Genomic DNA, 20083 nt, shown 5'->3' on the forward strand with positions numbered 1-20083 from the left:
TAAGAAGGCACATCTTGGGGCCCAACCTGGACTTATTGAATCAATTCTGGGAGTGGATTTCAGGAATCTGCATTTCTGCAAGCTCTTCAGGTAATTCTTTTTTTTTTTTTAACTGTGGTAAAATATATATAACATAAAATAATTTTTAAATGTATAATAAAGTGACAGGCATTAATCACATCAACACAACATCACAAGCGATCATCACCACTATCTGTTTCCAGAATTGTTCTATCACCCCAAACGGAAGCTCTGTACCCATTAAGCAATAATTCCCCATTTCCGCCAGCTTCTGGTAACCTCTAATCCACTCCCTGTCTCTATGAATTAGCCTAATCTAGGTAGTTCACGTAAGTGAAATCATACAATATGTGTCCTGTGTTTGGCTTGTTTCACTTAGCGTAAATATCTTCCGGTTTCATTCATGTTGTAGCATGTACCATAACTTCATTTTTATGGCTGAATAATATTCCATTGCATGGATATATCACATGTTGTTTACCCACTCATTCTCCTATTGATTGACAGACACTCCATCTTTTGGCTTTTGTGAATAATGCTGCTGTGAACATTGGTCTTTGAGTATCTGTTCAAGTCCCTGTTTTCAATTTTTGGTGTATATACTTAGTAGTGGAATTGCTGGGTCATAAGATAATTTTATGTTGAACTTTCTGAGGAATGCTGAAGTGTTTTCCACCAGCTGCTCCATTTTACATTCCCATGCATGAGTGTTCCATCCCCATTCTCAACAACACTTGTTATTTTCCATTTTTTTTTTTTTTATTATACCATCCTAGTAGATGCGAATTGGTATCTCATGTGGTTTTTTTCTAGTAGTTCTCATGCACACTAAAGCTGGAGAACTGTACTGTTTAAAAAGGAGACAGGGGCTTCCCTGGTGGCGCAGTGGTTGAGAGTCCGCCTGCCGATGCAGGGGACACGGGTTCGTGCCCCGGTCCGGGAAGATCCCACATGCCGCGGAGCGGCTGGGCCCGTGAGCCATGGCCGCTAAGCCTGCGTGTCTGGAGCCTGTGCTCCGCAACGGGAGAGGCCACAACAGTGAGAGGCCCGCGTACCGCTAAATAAATAAATAAAATAAAATAAAATAAAAAATAAAAAGGAGACAGAACTTTCAACAGAGAGATAAGGACTCAGGTAAAGGGAAGGGGATTTTTGTCATTTTTCAAAGAAAAATAATTTTTTTCTTTTTTGTTGTTTTAAACAAACACTGGTTCCTAGTGCTGAATTCAGTGGCCCATCAAGAGCACCTTATAGTCCTGAAGCAAGTTTGAAGAGTTTGGGAGTTGGGAGGACGGGGTTGAGATCTAAGAAGACTGCGCAGATAGTGACTGAGCTGGGGGCAGAGGTGCAGGATTAGTGACGATGGAGCCGTGGAAACCTGAAGTCCCCCACTCTCATGAAGCTCGTAGCAGTGGAAGGGATTGCGTCTGAGCCTCTCTCCAGGGTCTAGTGATTTCATGTGTTGACTTTGTAGGATAACTGTGCCTTTTAGGAAGAGCTGTAATGAGAATGAACAGTGGGAAAAGCGCCATCCAGCTTTTTAATAAAGAAAAACATGTGAGTCATGGGTGGAGAGACTAACTCCTCTGCGTTCCCACCAGCAGTGTCTGTGCAACAGTGCTCAGTGGGCAAGATATCAGGCTCTGGATCCATCTTGAGACATATCCGATCAGAGAGGTTTTCTTGTTTTCTAGGACTTTAGTCCAGGCTGTGTGAAAATCTCTCCGGAGTCAGGGGATGCCCCTCAATACCACCCCCCCCCCGCCCCCCGCCATCACCCTCATTGAGAAGCTGCTGCCCAGTGGGGGTTCTGAGTGTCTGGGAAGTGCTGACCCCTGAGCCCCATAGAGGCTGCCCTCTCACAAATGCCACATCCTGCCAGAAAAACCCCTCACTGCTTTAGGTGGAATTCTGCTTCTTGGGCTACACTGGGCCAATTAGCATAGCAGAGCTCTGTGGGTAAGCACACTCTCAATGGGACTTGTAAGAGCCACAGTCAGGAGATCAAATAACCCCCTTGCTCTCTGTGCAGCAGGCCTGGACTCCATCAGAAGGACACGCCCAGCCAGCCAAGACGTAACTTTGGTGCAGACAGCAGGGCAATGAGGCAAGCAATAAAAAGGCCTGATCTCTTAAGGCAACATGAATTGTTGGCAAGAACATAAGGGGACAGCGACATTAGCCAAGGATCCTTTTCCTCTTGTTATAGATGCCTGCTGACCGCTTGGAAAAAGAAGTGGGGGGAGGGCGGGGAATCCTTCTAACACCAGTGGGCAGCAAGATGCAATTTACAGAACTGATTTCCCCCAAATTTTAACAGCTAAACAGTATCATCATCCCAGGTTCAGTGTAAGAAACAGGTTATTCTAGGTATTTCGAGCAAAAGGGGATTTTTGTATTGGGAATCAGATGCCAACCAGATTGTGGTAGGAGCTGCCTATGCAAAGGGGTGATAATAAGCTGCTGTTTATAAGGACCCATTACATGGCTGAGACATCAGGAAGCTGCTAGAGCTGCCACCATGGCTACTGTCACATGACCTCTCCCAGCCTGAAGCTGGTGACCCTCTTTCTTGAACACCTCTAAAGTCACAACAGCCAAGCTTGCCTCAGCAGGAGGAAGAGGCCTCCCTCAGCTCCAAACCTCCCATGAGAACCACCAGCTAGTGGGACTTACTTCCCATCCAGAACTCTAGTTGCAAGGGTGTCTGGGGAGCTTTCCAGGCTCTCCAAGGAAGGAGGGTTGAATTGAGAATAAGGGTGCCTCATCTCCTCATTTTTCAGTTGTGTCCAGAGAGGTTAAGCCAGTTGTACAAGGTCACACAGCTAGTAGGTAGTGGAGCCATTACTTAAGCCTAAAATTGCAGGACTATGAAGCCTGTTCTTACCCACTGCTTTCTGGGGAATATAGGAGAAAAAGCACTCTACATATTCTAAGCATTCCTATTAATTATAATTACATTGGTGGTTATTATAGATCTCAGATTAAATTGCCAGGAGACTATTATGGATACAATTACTCTGGCAGTCATGAGAAATGAATTGTTCAAGTATCAGTGGAGAGAGCGTTCAGAGGAAGTGGTTAAGAGAAAGTAAATGTGACTAGTCTGGACTTAGCTGCAGAGCAAACCTATATCCTCCTAGATCTCTGTTCCAGGCTACAGGTTCCTCACTCCCTGCCATTGCAGCTTGGGGAGATTTACAGCACCCTTGTTGAAGGGTTAGCACGGAAGGGCAGTTCTCACAACTAACGCTAGCACGTAGATGCCAGGCATGATGCCAAGCATATTTACAAAGATTAGCTCGTTTCATCTGCACAAGAACTTTTGAGGTAGGTGACTGTGTCCTTTGAATTTCATAGATAAGGAGATTGAGTCTCAGGGAGGTTAAATGCCTCATCCGAGGTCACACAGTCAGTCTGTGGTAAAGTCAGAGTTGGCACACAAGTCTAAGTCCGTATTCTGAAATCCTTAGCCCCTGGCTATGTGTACACCTCCCTGACCCTCCAAGGTCTGGCAGCCCCTCACAGCACACACACAGCTGGACTAAGGCAAAAAGATTGAATACCAGCTGGGTGGACACTGCTTGTAACAGAGCAGTGGTGACCTGCTCCCAGGACGCCAGTCTGGAGAACTCAGTGGAGGGGCTTCCAGCAGGCCCGGGGACAGCTTGTAGGGCATTTCTCTACTCCAGGGATTCTTTCCAGGTCCATCATGCATTTCCCCCATCATACCCCATCCCTTGGGATTTTTGGCAAGTCCTAAAAACCTCATTGTTCCAGCTTGAGAGACCTTCATGGCTTGCTAGTTAAGCCTTGCATTGTATTCATAGAGAAAGAGATTGTGAAAGAGGAAGTGACCTGCCAAAGGTAATTTAGATGGCTAGAATCAAGGGGGTAGGGGCAGTACCCAGGCTGCTTCATCTTCTCCTCAACTTTGGAGCTTACATTTAAAGGAGGAGGTGTCATAGCCCAAACTTAGTGCCCCTAGAATTCCTTCATCACTAAGAAATCCGCCTGAACCCTTACTTGTTAGCTTCTGACATAGTGGTCATGTTCATGTTTTATTTCTTGATCTGGGTGATAGTCATATGGCTGTATTGACCCTGTGAAAATTCATTGGGCCGATTACTTATGGGTTTTTTTTTCATTTTTTATATTACGTCAAATTTCAATCAAAAGCTTACTTAGAAATAATGGGGGCTGATTGGCAGCAACATGGATGAACCTAGAGAGTATTATGCTTAGTGAAATAAGTCAGATGGAGAAAGACAAATGCTGCGTGATCTCACTTATAGGTGGAATCTAAAAAACAAACAAACAAAAAACGTGGGTACAGAGAATAGAGTAGTGGTTACCAGAGGAACAGGTACGGAGGAAGCGGGGGAATCAGTAAAGGGGATCAACTGTTTGGTGATAGATGGAAACTAAATTTTTGGTGGTAAGTACACTGTAGGGTACACAGAAGTAGAATACAGTGTTGTACACCTGAAAATTATGTTATAAAGCAATGTTACCTCAATAAGAAATAAATAAAAACAATAGTGGCTGATTAGACTTCCCTCAGTACCAGGAAAATAGTCCATGTTTTCCCTGAAAAGTATTTTCCTTCTAGTCTTAAGAGCCTGAACAAACCATATCCAGTGCTGCTGCTAACTCAGGGCTTGAGAAACCTGAGGAGTGAAACAGACATTCCTTTTACTTTTTCTTCAGAAGGCAGGAACACACACACACACACACACAAATGAGACTTGCGACAGAGACTTGTAGCTGTTCACAAATCATTTACCTCTTCCTCCTGGGCAAGCACTGGGCTATACTTCCCAGCCTCCCTTGCAGGTAGGGGCAGCCATGTGACTGGATTCTGTCCAATGGAATACCCAGAGTGGGTAGAAGTAATGGACACAGATTCCATGTTTGGCCCATAAACCCTCCCATGAACAACCCTTGATTACCTTTTCCTATCTACTGGCTAACTGGAGAATTCTCTGAGGTCCTAGAAGAGGGCAGAGCTGTAAGACAGAAGGAGCCCAGGTCCCTGTGACATCATGTGGAGGAGAGCCATGCAGAAAAGTTGCCTCATCAGGAAAACCTATGATGGGACATTGCACAAGCAAGAAATAAACTGTATTGTGTAAAGTATTGAAATGCATAGCTTGTTTGTTACAGCAGTTAGCCTACCCTGAATAATACAAGAACCATTTTGAAATTAGGCAAATCCTGGTCTCCAAATCACCCCTATTTTCCCAATGTAGAGCCAGCCCCAAAGAATTTTTAAAATCTGAGAAGCCAAAGTGGCCTCTTGCCTGTTACCGATTGACTTTTAATTCAGAAACAGTTGTAATAGGTACCATTTACCAGCTTCCCAGGTGAGTTAGGGCAAGAGGTCAAGGTGGGGAGACTCATTATAAGATATGAGAGTTGTCAGTCCTTTTTTTTTTTTTTTAATTGTTCTGTCTCCTTCTTTGTTAACAAAGTGCTCAGAACAGCAGCATTCCGGACACATTCAATACAGGGCTAACAGTCCTGTACCACCAGAGGGCAATACTATATAATGGCTGATACACATATGATAACTGAATCCTCATGAAAGGGAGAAATGGAGTCAGTAACTATGGAAAGGGGCAGGAGGCTGACACCAGGATTGTGGAAGGTCTCTGTGTGATGTAGTGGGGGACAGTGAGGAAAGTTTCTTCCAGATATGTGTCCCCCACCTCCATCTCCTTTGCAATTGTTCTAAGGACCAACTCTGCCTGTAATTTTCCTGCATGTCTGAAAATTCTCTAGCTGAAATATCCTGTTGCACGAGGTAAGGAAAAACTGTGCTGAAGCTACCTTCCACCAAAACATACACATGTGCAGAGCTGTTAGAAAAGAGGCATTGAGGGAAAAAAACAGATATAAAAGGAGAAGCACATGAGGAGACAGAGTCCCATTTTGTTTTCTCTTGGGCCTGGGGCTTGCAAGAGTTTATAAGGAAACAGCAGTTTCTCTAGCAATACCCTGTGGTTTCTTATTAAAACCCAAGGTTGTGAGTTCTGCTTCCTGAAATGGGTGGGGGATGAGATGGGGTCTAGCTTTTTTCCAGACCAAGCTTCTAGCTCAAAATAACTAGAAAAGAAGACAGAAATATATATATATATATCTTTTAAACTGTTCGATGGCATTAAAGAGCAACCAAAGATTTATAGAAGCAAGATCTCAGAGAGAAGGGGCAACCAGGAATCTAAGCCCAATATTTGGCATCCCTCTTTTCCTTGAGAAGTTTGGACTTTTTTTTTTTTTTGCTGTACCATGCAGCGTGTGGGATCTTAGTTCCCTGACCAGGGATCGAACCCGTGCCCCCTGTATTGGGAGCACAGAGTCTTAACCACTGGACTGCCGGGGAAGTCCCTGGACTTTTTGATTGAAGCGCTGATCAGAAAGTGGCAGCTGAGAAGCTAAGTAAGAACTCTTGACAGCCTCTCACCGGGTTGCAGGAACAAAAATTGGAGTCTGAGACCTGCCAATCAGGAGAGGATACGATGAACGGCCCAGGTTTTCAGTGGGCATCTCAAAGATCTACTACCTAGAATAAGAGGGTCTTAGGGAAGAGATATGGGAACATATGTATATGTATAACTGATTCACTTTGTTATAAAGCAGAAACTAACACACCATTGTAAAGCAATTATACCCCAATAAAGATGTTAAAAAAAAAAAAAAAAAAGAGGGTCTTAGGCCAGATTTCCTAGAAGACAGAGCCAGAGGCAAAAACTTGCATGCTGCCACTTTGCCAGGAAACACACTTGCAGGGAAGCTGGAGTGAGGCAGAAAGGGAGTGGGGCAGAGCAGAAGGGAGAACATGTGTAAGGGAGGGTGTACTGAACTCTACAAAACACCAGTTCTCAAAACCCTCAAGGTCTTCGAAAACAAGGAAAATCTGTTACTATCACAGACCAGATGAGACATGATGACTAAATATGAAGTGGTATCCTGGAACAAAAGAGGAACATTAGGGAAAAACTAATGGAAACCAAATAAAGTATGCAGTTTAGTTAATAGTTATGTACCAATGTTGGCTCCTTAATTGTTACAAAGGTACCTTAGTAATGTAAATTGTTACCAATAGGGAAAAGTGGGTGCAAGGTATATGGAAAGCTCTGTACTATCTTTGCAACTTTTCTGTAAATCTAAAACTATTCTAAAATACAATTTTATTAAAAAGAAAAGAGTAAACAGATAGGTTAAACCAAATGAATTTTCTCTGGTGAAAACGTGAATAATAATAATAACGTCTTGTGGGATTATAAACGTGTATTTAACATCACGTATAATTAAATCATATACATATTAAATATTAATAAACATAAACACATAATTAGATTACATACATAATTAAAACATGTACGTAATTAAAACACACAGCAATAGCTCAAAGGCAGAAGGATGGGGATACATGGAGTTAAGATGTTCTAAAATCCTTGTATTGTCTGGGAAATTGTTAAAATATTCACTTATATTAGATTTTAATAAATCAAAAATGCATGTTGAATCTCTAGTTTCATCACCAACATAATAGAAACTGAATGTGTAACTTAGCAACCAACAGAGAAGAAAAATAGAATAATAAAAATACTTAATATGAAAGAGTAAGAAAGGAAATTGAACATAAAAGAGGTAGGACAAATAGAAAATAAATAGTAAGTTGTAATGCTGAAACCTAAGTATCAGTTATAACATTAAGTATGAATAAAGAAAATGCTCCAATTAAAAGTCTAAGTTAGAGGAGATTTAGAAACAACAACATTAAGCAAATGTTTCTTTAAATAATATACTTTAATTATAAGCATACAAAATTATTAAAAAATGGAGATGGAAAAAGACATTCAATTCAAACAGTAACTAAAAGAAAACTGGTGTAGCTAAGTAGACTTCAAAACAAAGCATTATTGGAGATAAAGAGGGATCATGTATATTAAAAGGGTCAATCCACCAGAAATATATAACAATTCCAAATTTGTATGCACTTCATAACAGAGGCTCAAAATATAAAAAGCAAAATTAGATCAAAGTAAAAAGGAAAAAGACAGATCTACAACTACAGTAGCGGACTGAAATACAGTTCTCTCAGCAACTGATAGAACAAGCAGGAAAAAAATCAGGATTTAAAAGAATCGAGCTATAAAATAAAAAAAGTTGACCTATAACATACATACTACCACCTCTAAACAGTGAGAGATTGAGTACACAATTGACCCTTGAACAACATAGTTTGAACTGCTTGAGTCCACTTATATGTGGATTCTTTTCACCTACTGTATAGTACAGTACTACACAATTCATGGTTGGTTGAATCCAAGGATGTGGAACTGTGAATATGGAGGGCTGACTGTAAAGTTATACTTGGATTTTTGACTGCATGCGGAGTTGGTGCTCCTAACCCCTTGGTTGTTCAAGGGTTGACTGTACCTTCTTTTCAAGTGAACAGAACACTTGCCAAAATTGAGCATGTGTTGAGCCATAAAGCAAATTTCAAAGAACTGAAATCATACAGAAGATATTCTCTAACCACAGTAGAATTAAGCTAAAAACCAATAACAACAAACTAGAAAATACTCAAATGTTTGGAAATTAAGCAATATACTTGTAAATAAATCATGGATCAAAGAATATCACAATAGAGAGGAGAAACTATCTGAATAATAATGAAAATACAACATACGAAAACTTGTGAGCTGTGGACTGAATGTTTGTGTCTCCTCCAGATGCATGTGTTGAAGCCCTATTCCCCAGTGTGATCGTATCAGAGGTAGGGCCTTTGGGAGGTAATTAGGTTTAGACGAGGTGACATGAATGGAGCTCCCATGGTGAGATTGGTACCCATAGGAGAAGAGGAAGAGACAAGAACCTTCTCTGTTTTCACCACGTGAGGATACAGCAAGAAGGTGTGCAGACCAGGAAAAGGGCCCTCACCAGGTGTTAAATCTGTTGACACCTTGATCTTGGAATTTTCAGCCTCCAGAATTATGAGAAATAAAAGTTTGTTGTTTAAGCCATCCAGGCTATAGAATTTTGTTATGGAATGACTAAGATATTGTGGAACATAGTCACAATGGACCTGGACCTGGAAGGAAATTTGTAACCTGGAATTCATGTAAGAGAAAAGAGGAAAGAGCATCTATCTCCAGGAAATTAGAATATCAACAGCATATTCAACCCAAAAAGGTCCACTTCCAGGTGCATGAAGTGGTTTGTGGCAAGGCAATTCTCCTACTAAAAAAACTCCTGGAAACACAGACAACTTATAAAAATCATATATTCAAAAGCATCAGAGAACTACTGAGGCAATGGAGATTAAAGGATAAGATTTCATTGAGGGGAGAACTTTTTACCAGATGAGTGCAGAATACACATTGTTTTCAGGAGACATTTATATGGTCAATTCATTTTCAGTAAAGATGCCAAATCAAACCAGTGGGGAAAGATTAGTTTTTTCATCAAAAGGTGTTGGAACAACTGAATATCCATATGAGATCAAATGAAACTTGACCTCCCTACCTCACACTATATGTAAGATTTAATTTGCCATGGATCATAAACCTAAATGTAAAAGCTATAACTGTAAAGATAGTAAGGAAAATATCTTCATGATCTGGGGTAGGCAAAGATTTCTCAGAACTAGAAAGATATAACTATAAAAGAAATCATTGATTGAGTGGAATTTATCAAAAGTAAAAACGTCTGTTCATCAAAAGATAACCATCAAGAAAATAAACAGAGTTTCCTTGGTGGCGCAGTGGTTGAGAGTCCACCTGCTGATGCAGGGGACACGGGTTTGTGCCCCGGTCCGGGAAGTTCCCACATGCCGCGGAGCGGCTGGGCCCGTGAGCCATGGCCGCTGGGCCTGCACGTCCGGAGCCTGTGCTCCGCAACGGGAGAGGCCACAGCAGTGAGAGGCCCGCGTACCACAAAAAAAAAAAAAAAAAAAAAAAAAAGAAAATAAACAGGCAAGCCCCAGACTGAAAGAAAATATTGACAAGATAGATGACTGAGAAAGAACTTATATTCAGAATACATAAAAACTCCTACAACTTAATAATTTAAAGGAAAAACAGCCCCATAAAAATAAGCAAAAAACTTGACAGACGTTTCACAAAGGAAGATATTTGAATGGCCAATAAGTTTGTGAAAAAGTGCTCAACATTACAAGGCATTAGGAAAGTGGCAAGGATGTAGAGCAACCGAAACGCTCATATTACTGGTAGGAACATAAAAGAGTACAACCATTTTGCAAAAACTCTGGCAATTTCTTAGCTGGTTAAACATGCACTTACACTTTGATTTAGCAATTCCAATCCTAGTTATTTATCCAAGAGGTACAAAAACATATGTCTTTAAACCAACTTATACAAGAATGCTCCACACACCTTTATTCACAATAACAAAAAAATTGGAAAGAAACCCCAAACCCAAATATTCCTCAACAGGAGAGTGGATAAACAAATCACGATGTATTTATACAATGTAGTACTATTCAACAATAAAAACAATCAATGCACACAGCAACATGGATTGATGTCCCAAACAAAAACAACTGAAGACAAAAGAGACATACTCTATAATTCCATTTTTATGAAGTTCTAAAACAGTCAAAACCAATCGAAGGTGAAAAACATCAAAACGATGGTTGCCTCTGGGGGTAGAGATTAACTGGGAAGGGACTCAAGGGAACTTTCTAAGGTGATGAAAATGTTCTGTATCATGATAAAAGAGGCAATTAAATGATATATCCATTTGTCAGAATCGTACAGCTAAAATGTGTGCACTTCCATGCATGTATATTTTACCTTAAAATGAAAGAACTGTTAAAAATCATCATCAGGTAGGGAAGTTCGGGGGAGTACAGTGGATGCAAGAATGGCAGAATTTGATAATTGTTGTGGCTGGGTGATGAATATGCTGGCGTTAATAATACTCTCCTCCTTACGTTGTAAATGTGAATTTTTCCATAATAGAATTTGTTAATGAAGGTGAAATAAAGAAGTTTTAAAATTTCTTTAAAGAAGAAAAAAATGAAGAGAATTAGTTGCCAGCAAGTCTTTATTAAAAGAAACACTAATGGTAGTTTTTTCAAGAAATAAAAATGAAAAAGAATCTGAAAAAGAATAGATATATGTATATGTGTTAACTAAATCATTTTGTTGTACACCTGAAACGAACAGAACATTGTAAATCAAATATACTCCAATATAAATTTTTAAAAATAAATGAATTTCAATTTAAAAAAAGCAATAAAAATGATCCACATAGAAACACAGAGAGACTGAAGAGCACCAGAAGGGATAGATATGTGGATGAACATAAATTAATGTAACTATACAGAATAATCCTAATAATGTTGTGGAGTTTAAAATATATGTGGAAGATTCATGAGAATAATGAAAAGTTGAGAGAGTTAAAAATATTCTAAATTAAAATATTCTAAGGTGTTAAAATTATTGGGAAGATAGGAAAAATAATTTTTTGGTAAAATGTCAAGCAGACATCTTGTAATATATGTGGTAATTTATTACAGTAGTAATAGGAAACTAATGTAGTATCCACTGATGATTTTTGCCAAAACTAACCTTACTTTGATGGTTGCAACATGCTGATTTTCCAACTCCAGCACTCCCTCTACATTTTCTAGTTGCCACTTGTCATTCTACTAAAGGAACAGAACTTTTTCCCCCTTTCTATATAAATAAATAAATAAATATTATATGTATAAGTATCTATTAAATATATATTTATATGCAATATACTATATATATAAGTATATATTATATATGTGTATATATTATCTTTTTATAATCAGTATGGACTCATAAATCCGTCAAATTGTCCCAGATTTGGCCCATGGGAGCCTCTTAAACTGGCTTGTTGTTGAGCCTCTTTAACTGGCTCCAATCATTTTGTGAGTGTGTGTGTCTGTGCATGTGTATTTCCCTACTTCCTAGCATAGCAAGATATTCCAGTCTTATATATTTCCTGCCCTAGACCTAGAATGAGCCATTTCTCCAAGGAGCCCTAGACTCCTTTTAGTAGGAAATGGTATTAAAAATCAAGATCTGGATATTAGATATCCATATTGCTACAGGGGTGTCTTTTCGTCTTGGCCTTTTCAGCAAATAGAGCTAGGAAATATATGCGTGTATAATAAACACACACACACATATATACACACACAAATATATATGTGTGTGAACATATACAGGTATATGCACATATATATTTATACATACCTATTTTAGAAATGAGTTCACACCAGTACCTCCAGTCCCAATTCATCCCTATAGGTCTCTTCCTTGCCTTCCTCCATTCCATATTTCTACATCCCTTTTCCCTATGGTGAGAACCCTGGCTTCCAATAATATCAACACATTTACTCTTTTTTCTAAAACGTATAATAGATCCAAAACTATCTTAGAGGATAAGATAGTGGCGCAGTGGTTAAGAATCCACCTGCCAATGCAGGGGACACGGGTTCAAGCCCTGGTCCAGGAAGATCCCACATGCCGCAGAGCAACTAAGCCTGTGCACCACAACTACTGAGCCTACGCTCTAGAGCCCGCGAGCCACAACTACTGAAGCCCGCACGCCTAGAGCCTGTGCTCCACAACAAGAGAAGCCACCGCCATGACATGACCGCGCACCGCAACGAAGAGTAGCCCCTGCTCGCCACAACTAGAGAAAGCCCGCGAGCAGCAACGCAGCCCCCCGCCCCCCCAAAAAAATTGTTTTAGAATTGATTTTCCTATAGCATTGCAGAAAAAAAGCAAACAATAAAAACGGTTCAGGATTTGTTTCTAACTCTTCCCTGCCTCCCTTCCTCACCACAGACAAAGTATCAAATACTGTATTCATAAGTAAAGTCAACTGCTTCTTTGTCCGCCCCCGCATTCTGTAGGGTTATGGTATTCATTTGAAATAAATTGGGTTTACTGGTTTTAGTTTGATTTTAGTTTTAGAAATGTTCTCCCTGTTCATTCTTACAGATGCAGTTTTAGTTTTTGAGTATGTGGAACTCTAACATACTTCCAAAAGCCAAAGTGTGCAAAATATACTCAGAGAAGTGTTACTGTCTCCCTTGCTTTCTGCCCCTTACCCCTTCTAGGTTACTATGTTCATTGTTTTCTAGTTTATCCTTTCTGTGTTTCTATTTGTAGAGATATATGTATGTTTTCTTATTTCGCCTTCTTTCTTATACAAAATGTAGCACACTATATATGCTCATTTGCACTTTGCTTTTTTCATTTAACAACATCTCCTGTAAATCACTCCATAATCAGTTCATAGAGATCTTCATCCTTTCTTTTTACAGTGTGTAGTATAGTATCAGAGTTTATTCAACCAATCTTACATGCTTGGATATTTAAGTATTTGTCAATATTTTGCAATTACAAATAGTGAAACAATGAATAATCTTGAGAGGATGTATTTTCGTATCATTGGGGTGCATTTTCAGGGTAAATTCTAAAAGCAGAATTGCTTGGTTAAGGGTACATACAAAGATAATTTTATTAAATACTGTGAAATTCCCCTCCATAAGTCTGTAATAGTTTGTATTCCTACCAGCAATATATGAGAGCCTGTTTCCTACAGCTGTGCCAACAGGGTGTAGTTTCAAGCTTTTGAACTTTTGCCAGTCTGATAAGTGAGAAATGATATCTAGGTGTATTTTTTTTTTTTTTTTTTTTTGCAGTACGCGGGCCTCTCACTGTTGTGGCCTCTCCCATTGCGCAGCACGGGCTCCGGACGCGCAGGCTCAGCGGCCATGGCTCACGGGCCTAGCGCAGGCTCAGCGGCCATGGCTCACGGGCCTAGCTGCTCCGCGGCATGTGGGATCTTCCTGGACCGGGGCTGGAACCCGTGTCCCCTGCATGGGCAGACGGACTCTCAACCACTGCGCCACCAGGGAAGCCCCTAGGTGTATTTTTATTTACACTTTTTTTATGAGTGAAGTTGACCATCTTTTCATGTTTTAAGCACCATTTTTATATCTCTTTTGTTAATTGTTCGTATCATTTGAGCATTTTTTCTTTTTTTTTTTTTCTTTTTGTCTGCGTTGGGTCTTCATTGCTGCGTGTGGGCTTTCTCTAGTTGCGGCGAGCCGGGGCTACTCTTCGCTGTGGTGCTCTGCCTTCTCATTGAGGTGGCTTCTCGTTGTGGAGCATGGGTGCTAGGCACACGGGCTCAGTAGTTGTGGTGCATGGGCTTAGTTGCTCCGTGGTATGTGGGATCTTCCCAGACCAGGGATGGAACCTGTGTCCCCCGTGTTGGCAGGTGGATTCTTAACCATTGCGCCACCAGGGAAGTCCCTGAGCATTTTTTCAATAGAATTTTAAATCTCCCCCCCAGTTTTCAGAAGAGATATAGTTATATGACTGCTGTGGACTGAATTGTGCCCTCCCAGAATTCATATTGAGGCTCTAACCCCTATGTGACTATATTTGGAAATAGGGCCTTTAGGAGGTAATTAAGGTTATATGAAGTCATAAGGATGGGGCTCTAATCCAAAAGGATTAGTGTCCTTATAAGAGGAGACACCAGAGAATAATCTCTTCTATTTCTTTCTCTCTCTCCCTGTACAGGTGTACAGAGGAAAGGTCATGTGAAGACAAGTGGCCATGTGCTCTGGAAGAGAGCTTTTACCAGAAACTGAACTGTACCAGAACCTTGATCTTGGACTTTCCAGCCTCCAGAACTGTGAGGAAATTCTATTATCTAAGCCACCCAGTCTATGGTATTTTGTTATGGCAACCTAAGCAGATTAAGAGAAGGACAATAACTTTTACCTGTGTTATATTTTGCCAATATTTTCTTCCAGTTTGTCATTTGTCTTTTGACTTTCTTATGGTGGTTTTCTTTTTCCATGGAAAAGTTTTGTTTTGTTTTTCATGTTTTTAATGTAGTCAAGAGAGAAGTATTATAATAACCTTTTCAGATAATTGTGAATATTGTTCTCTGATTTCTACACCCAAACTCATTAAGTGGTAGTTTCCTAACGGTTAGTAGTTATGTAGAATATTAAAACATATCACTGGACTTTTCATACTCTGTGACATTAAATCCATTGGTTTTTCTTTCACTTTGAATGAATTTTTTTTTAACCAATGCATGATGTTGTAACATCATGCATTTGGAAAATATAAGTTCACTAAGTTATACTATCTTATATATTACTAAGATATTTAAGATCTTTCTAAATGTTGACAGATTTTTATTATATAACATCAAAAAATTATATTAGTTAATACCGTCACCAATGTCATCAGAAAAGTTTTTAAGTTTTGGGAAGCTGTCAACTGTCAAGCTCATGGTGGCAGACACAGGCTTTCAAAAATTTTTAAAATCTGGCCATTAAAGACACTTTTAATTCTTAAGTGAAACTGTGTGTTTGTTGAAGAATTCCATAACTGCTAAGTTTGGGGCCACTGCCTTGATTTATGCTAAGACACAGTTTTACCCACCAGTGCTTTTGTAATATCAGTGCAAATGTCAATACAGTGAGAAAGGCAAATAAGGCCCTACTATTAATTATGAATGTAGTCTCAACCCACAGACCCCAGTAAAGAGTCTCAGGGACCCTGAAGTTGTCCCTTTGAGCACCACTGCTCTACAGGTAGCCTAATCCTTTAAACCATGTTTTCAATCCAGCTCTAACCTCAGGGGGGAAAATATTTAAATCTAGAGATGTCTCTAGGCCTGGAAAAAGGTAATGTAGCCCTGATGGTTTTCCTTGGTCCCTTTGTTGTTCCCAATTAAGGGTAAATATTCGTCTGTACTTCTCTTAGAGAAGGGCATTAACTGCTTAACAAAGACAGGAGGGGGTGGGGATTATTGAAAAAAAGTGAAGGAGTCAGACGTTACCGCCAATTACAGATCAAAGAGAGAGAACTTACCTCTGCAGTAATGAAGTAAGGAAGAAAGGCTCCAGTGGAAGAGACTAGACGGTGGTGCATCTGTTCCATGGAAAAGACCACATCTGTTTGCTTGTGGGGGGCAGAGGACGGTGGGGGGAGGTTTATTTCTTTCCTGGGATTCCTCCACTCCCTCGAGCACTCACATTCACTTCTCTTTGCTTGAGTGTGTTGATGAAAAGCTTAGGAACTAACTAGAGACCCACTCCCTGCCCTTCCACAAATAAGGTCAAGCTAAACCAGGGAAATGGTGACACCCCACCGTTTGACTCTCAGATCATCAAAGGTCTTGGAGAACAGTCAGGGTGGGGCCAGGAGGTGCTGGGGAAATGCACGAATGCTCGATCCCACCCGTTTCCTGCCCTGTCCCAAGATCTTTGGAGGGCCATTTGGCTACCTGTGTTAAAGCTTGTAAACTATGGCTCTTTGATCCAGCAGTTCCGCTTCTAAGAACTTATCCTCAACAGTCAGATGTGCACAAAGATGCATCTCTAAGGACATTCATCAGGTCTTTCTAATAGAGTGGGAAATTGCCTGAAAGAAAAACAGTAACAACAACAATAACCAATAATAATTGGTTAACTAAACAATGGTACAGCCCAGGATGTTTGGGACAGTGGTTCCCAAAATGGGGTCTGCAGATCCCTGAAGGTCACTGAGACCGCAGACTTTTCATGATAATGCTCAGACATTATTTAGCTTTTTCACTGTCTTGGTCTTTGCACCAATGGTGCAAAAACAATCGTGGGTACAACTGCTGGTGACAGCACATATCAGCAATGACACCAAACTTTACTAATCATCATTTTATCATTTATTGCCAAGCACTCGCAGAAAAAAAAATCCCAACAGTTTCACTTAAGAATGTCCTTGATGAAGCAGTAAAAATCACTAATTTTATTGTTCTTATTGATTAACGGATTTTATTGATCTTGACCCCTCAGGACACATTTTACATTTTAAAATGTTCTCTGTGACCACCTGGGAAGTATGTGTGACGTACTTCTGCTATATAACAAACTAGGATGGTTGCCTTGAGAAAAAGCATTTGTGTGACTGAGTTGTGGGCTAAACTAGCTGCTTTTTTCATGAAACACCATTTTTATTTGAAATGACCATGACGGACAGCAGGGCTACATTAATATTTTCATGGGCTCCAGGCACTTTTGCTTTTCTGGGCCCCTTCCTCTATAAAAAAATATAAAAATTATATTTTATGACTATGTTAGTATAAAGACAAATATATTAATGTTATATTTAAAAATATTTTATTTGATCTAAAAGAAGTAACCTTCATTTTCTTCTTCTGATTTTAAAGAAGTTGAAACATTTTTATGGGCCCATAAAGTCATGTGGGCCTGGGCTCTGTTCCTAATGGAGAAGGTGGGCCTGACTGACAGACGAACTGTGGTTGTTCAGACTTGGGTGTGTGCAAGGCTGAATCCTCCATGAGGCATAGTTGTAATATATCATGTTAATATATTTGTCTTTACACCAGTGCTGGGGTTTTTTGTTTGTTTTTGTTTCTGTTTTTAAATGGAGGAAGGGAGCCCAAGAAGGTAAAGATGCCTAAGGCCCAGGAAAGTCATAATGCAGCCCTGTGTATATGGTGGACATTTTCTTGAAAATGAATAAAATGAACTTGTCACTTCAAGAAAGGTAGTTGTGACATTATGTTGCCAATGGTAAATTTGAACTTACAAGGAAAAATTACAATATTGGGAAATTTGTATCTGCCACCATGAGCTTGAAATCTTCTCAGTACTTAAAAACCTTCTGTTGATATCAGCGGTGATATTAAAGAATGTGATCTGATTGTACCATGAAAGGAGTTGGCATTTGGAAGACTGGGAGATCTGTATAACTCAGTGAACCACTGTTTTCCAAATGACCAATGAGTGATTATACCAAATCGTGCATGGCTTAAAGGTCCATCAAAATAATGGATTAAAAAATAAGAGACTATTAAGGAAATCAGCCCTTTGCCTTTGGTGTGAGTTACAAATCATGTTTCCCTAGCTTATCATTTCTACTTGGACTTGATTTATGGTGTTTTTTTTTTTAATGCAGACTTTTAATTTATTTTTTATTTAATTTATTTTTTTAACATCTTTATTGGCGTATAATTGCTTTACAATGTTTGTTAGTTTCTGCTGTGTAACAAAGAGAATCAGCTATATGTATACATAGATCCCCATATCCCCTCCCTATCCCACTCCTCTAGGTGGTCACAAAGCACCGAGCTGATCTCCCTGTGCTATGCAGCTGCTTCCCACTAGCTATCTATTTTACATTTGGTAGTGTATACATGTCAATGCTACCCTCTCACTTCGTCCCAGCTTACCCTTCCCCCTCCCCGTGTCAAGTCCATTCTCTACATCTGCGTCTTTATTCCTGTCCTAATGCAGACTTTTTAAATGTAAAATAAAATTTAAGAATTCTGCTCATTCCCCCCCAAATAAGATAGATTAATAAATCCATTCAAAATAATAAAAAAGTAGATTAACGGATTTTTATGTTACCAAATTCAAAAATGTATCCATTGGTTTCAGATTCTACATTGCTATTAACCTTTAAGAAACTACTACTTTTTGGGTTTTGGTATGGTATCAAAGAAGAACATCCAAAATTATCTGAAAAGGATATTAAAATCTTCTATCTTTTCCCAAACACATATCTGGTTTTTTTTTTAAAACGTAGGCTGGATTTTTTTATACTTAAAACAATAGATAGCAACGACCAAATACAGGAGACATGAGAATCTAGCTATCTTCTGTTAAACCAGACATTAAAGAAATGTGCAAAGTTGCAAGGCAATGACACTCTTCTCACTAAATTTTGTTTGTTTGGAGAATATAGTTATTTTTTATACAAATACATTATTTATATTAACGTGTAACTTGTTTACATATTAACATTTAAAAAATGAATAAATTGATATTTAAGATCTTTCTGTTTTAATTTCTAATAGAACAAATACTGACAGATATACCCCACATAAACAAGAGCTCTTTGCAGTCCTCAATAATTTAAGATAAAGGCGTTTTGAATTCAAATAGTTTGAGAACTGCTGTTGTAGAATACCTGGTTAAATGTTCATAAAGGACCATTAAGTTTAAAAAGCAGGTGACAAGCCCTAAGTACAATAGGAACCCAAATACATTTACTATTAGGTAGATATGGATACAAGGGCTGAAAGGGAAGCAGTGGTTCTCTCCCAGTGGTATACTTAGGGTGATTTTTTTTTTTTTGAGAATTTTTATTTTCCAAGTTTTACATAGTAAGCATGCATTTATTTTGCAATTGGAGAAAAAAAAAGCTGGTGGAACCCTCTGAGCCAGATTAGGGGAGAGTGCATGTCACTGAAGTGGAAGAACAGAGCACACAAGTTAGAGGGGAAGAGAAAGGGTGGTGGAGCCTTTTGGAGAGAGGGCATCTTGAACTGCTCCCAGGGACAATATTCCTACTGAGTTCTATGAGCATGGCACACTGTGGCGGGGGGGCGGGGAGTGTGAGGGGGGATGGCGCTAAGACCACCTCTTGGAGGGGTATAGACTCTAACCCAAGGACAACAGTGCATGACTCAGTGGGGACAGAAAGACCCATTCTGAATGGCCGGGGAGGATGCCGAGGATAGAAGCTGGGCGCAGAGGAAACCAAGCCCGTAGAAGGGCTCTCTTCAGGACTGAGCCATGAGAACTCAGGTCCCAGATGAACTTGGATTGGAACTCCAGCGCCAGCCTACCTGCTCTGTGATCTCCAGCATATTTCTTAGTTTTCCGAATCTATAGTGTCTTCATCTGTAAACTGGGGATAGAGATGTCCCAGAAATAGTGTGCCTGCTAGGGCTGATGTGAAATGAAAATGATACATGTGATTTGACACATAGTGAGTGTGCAGTAAGATGGAAAGAAAAAACAGCCTTGTAGGCATGACCCACTTCCATGTCACCAGGGAAATCAATCTGGTCAGAAACCAAAGCTGGGGTGGAGGTGAGTGAAGCACTTCTTGGCGCCCTAGGGTTGCAGATTGGGATCTCTTAGACAATCGTGCTCTGTGTCTGGTCTTAGCCATCACTAAGGACCTGGGGAAGAGGAAGCCTCAGGTCTGTAAACAGCCAG

This window comes from Orcinus orca, chromosome 3, assembly GCF_937001465.1.
Source record: "Orcinus orca chromosome 3, mOrcOrc1.1, whole genome shotgun sequence".
NCBI classification, from domain to species: Eukaryota; Metazoa; Chordata; class Mammalia; order Artiodactyla; family Delphinidae; genus Orcinus; species Orcinus orca.